The sequence below is a fragment of the Panthera onca genome, chromosome B4 (assembly GCF_046562875.1).
Source record: "Panthera onca isolate mPanOnc1 chromosome B4, mPanOnc1 haplotype 2, whole genome shotgun sequence".
Lineage (NCBI taxonomy): Eukaryota > Metazoa > Chordata > Mammalia > Carnivora > Felidae > Panthera > Panthera onca.
The window spans coordinates 42,156,237-42,159,412 of NC_138345.1; the positions used below are offsets into that span (position 1 = coordinate 42,156,237).

Consider the following 3,176-nt stretch of genomic DNA (forward strand, 5'->3'; position numbering starts at 1 on the left):
CATGCTTACATAATGAAGCCTCTGCAAGAACTCAAAAGGACAGGGTTTAGAGAGCTTCCCCTTGATATTCTTGTTTTGTGTGTGTGAACAAGAACACATCCATATGCCAAGAGGTTGGAGTCTCTCACATTTCATGCTCAGGACCCTCTGGACATCATTCTACACATTGCTTCATCTGGCTGTTCACTCACCTCCTTTAATATCCTTTGTAACAAACAAGTAATCAGTAAATAAACTGTTTGCCCAAGTTATGTGAGCTGCTCTAGCAAATTAATCAAACCAACATTAACTAACAAACATTAATATGAGATAGCTGTCCTGTGAAAGGACATTCGTAATCACTGCCATGGAACACAGACAGACCTATGGGAACGCTCGAGAAACTCTCTTGGAAAACCTGAATAGTGAGTATGACTTAGATCTTTTCCGAAGAGCGTGAGCCCAGGCTTCAGAGGATTTGGACAAGTTAAGGCCGCAAGACCAAAGCACAGAGGAGAGCAACATGATTAAAACAATTGCTTTTGGTGGTTATGAGCTCATTACCTGGTACCATTCTTCCTATCCCAAAGAATATGCAAGACTGGGACATCTCTACATATGTGAATTCTGATTAAAATACATGAAAGGCGAAATGATACTCAGCTAACACACGGCTAAAAGTGTGTATGGAAACAGCCACCCAGTGATGAGATATATCAGAAAGGCTCAGTCTTCACGTTTGAAGTAGACCACAAGAAAAACAAAGTCCACTGCCCAAACCTACGCCTGTTGGCCAAGCTTTTTCTGGACCACAAGATATTACATTATGATGTGGAACCCTTTATGTTCCATGTTATGACAGAAGTGGACAACACCGGCTGTCACCTGATTGGATATTTTTCCAAGGAAAAGAATTCATTCCTCAACTGCAATGTAGTATCCTCAGCATGCTTCAGTACAGGAGACAGGACTATGGCAAGGTGCTCATTGATCTCAGTTATTTGCTTTCCAAAGTGGAAGAAAAAGTTGGTTCCTCAGAACGTCCACTCTCCAATCAGAGGCTCATAAGCTACTGCAGTTACTGGAAAGAAGTGCTTCTCGGCTACCTGCGTTATCTCCAAGGGAAAGAGATTTCTACCAAAGAAATTAGCCAGGAGACAGCGGTGAATCCTGTGGACATTGTCAGCCCTCTACAGACCCTCAGATGTTCAACTATTGGAAAGGAAAACACTTAGTTTTAAAGACACGGGACCTGATAGATGAGTGGAGAGCCAAAGAGGTCAAAGATCCCCTCTAAAAAAAAAAAAAACAACCATGGACCCAAGCTTTTTACAATGTGCCCCTCCCACTTTAAGTGACCTGTTACTCTGAGCCTGCGAACCCCGGCAGCAGGAATCTCTACCCTAGGGATCCGTCTGTCATCTCTGGGGCTCTTGTGGTTGGTAAATACAGTATTTGGGGGGAAGACCAACCTCCTCAGGACTGTCCCGGCTCCGACCCTGGTGTATGTTGCAGAAGTTAGTTCTGAGGAACTGTGATTTCGGCCTCACTGAGGTTGCCTGGATGGGATCTCTAGTAGCCCTGAAGGCAGACACCTCACAGCACTGATCCATGGTGTTCTGTTTGGCACTGTACCTGTCCAGTCACCGGGTCCCCTCTTGCCCGGTAGCCCCATGAGCTTGTTTGTGTTCCATCTTCTAAACTTTGAAATAATGCTTCTTCCTGCCTGGTCACCAGACTTCCAAATAATGGCTGCTGCCACAAGGACCTTTCCAATCACTCCTTACATGTGTTTACTTTTTTTTTGGAACAGCAGGGAAGAGGTAACACTTGTGAGTGTGTGCACACTGGGAGGGGTCCGTTCCCTTTGGATTTTACCTCACTTTGATTTCTTTCCTCCATTTTTATTGACAGCCTTGCTTATAATCAGTATCAAGCTGGCCAGAGAGCAATATTCTCTTAAGACTCTTCCAAGGACGAGTCTTGCTAACAGCGCATAATCTATCGGAACGAGATGGAGAGGGCAATTAAGAGGCGGCGATTCCGTACTCCGAGTTCACCTGTGGGCAGTGTCTTGGCAGAAGGCAGCAAATACTTCTTTTTGCCTCGCCAGAAAGTACCCAGTCATAACTGCTTTCTTCTGTCTTAACTCCCTGGCCCCCTTTACATTTGCAGGTGCCAAAATAACGTTCAGTCCTCCTTCATGCTGCGGGCGAACAGGTTCATTAGACTGCAGAAACCTTCTCCCCAGTACCAGTCTGATGTAGCACACCTCAGTTGCACCGATTTTTGTCTGAACATCCTTGGCGAGGTAGGTAGGACATGACCGCGAATGATTTCCAGATCTCTGCCCAAGACTCAGCAGGCCACCCCCGCCAAGGTTTGCTTCTCTTTAACAGTGCCTCACCCTCCTTCTTGAACTAAAGTGCCCATGCCCTTCCAAGAACTCCTCCCCCATTTCCTTTTTTGGGGTTTGCCACCGTTCCCCCCTATCCCCTGGTTTCCTATTTTTGGTGTTCAAGCAAAGCAAGAGATGCTGCCTTTAACTTCTGTCCAGCCCCTTACAACTTTTTTTTTTTTGATGGCTTCCATTTTCTTTTCTTTTTTTTAACTTTCTTTTTTGTTTTTTAAAATTTACATCCAAATTAGTTAGTGTATAGTGAAGCAATGATTTCAGTACATTCCTTAATGGCCCTTACCCATTTAGCCCATCCCCCCTCCCACAACGCCTCCAGCAACCCTCAGTTTGTTCTCCATAATTATGAGTCTCTTTTGTTTTGTCCCCCTCCCTGTTTTATATTATTTTTGTTTCCCTTCCCTTGTGTTCATCTGTTTTGTCTCTGAAAGCCCTCATATGAGTGAAGCCATATGATTTTTGTCTTTCTCTGACTAATTTCACTTAACGTAATACCCTCCAGTTCCATCCACATAGTTGCAAATGGCAAGATTGCATTCTTGTTGATGGCCGACTAATACTCCATTGCATATAAGTACCACATTTTCTTTATCCATTCATCCATCGATGGACATTTGGGCTCTTTCCATACTTTGGCTATTGTTGGTAGTGCTGTTATAAACATGGGGGCCCTTCCAACTTTTTGATGGGTAGCTTTTGATATATGACATGACACCCTTCCCAACCTGGTGTCCTACAATACTCCACTGCATGTGGAACCCTCACATTCCTGACTCGGGTC

At 44.5% G+C, this 3,176-nt stretch overlaps 1 pseudogene; it reads left to right on the plus strand.

The window, feature by feature from the left end:
* Positions 1–346: 346 nt before the first annotated feature.
* On the plus strand, positions 347–2,592 carry LOC132660376 (histone acetyltransferase KAT7 pseudogene; annotated as a pseudogene).
* Positions 2,593–3,176: the final 584 nt, after the last annotated feature.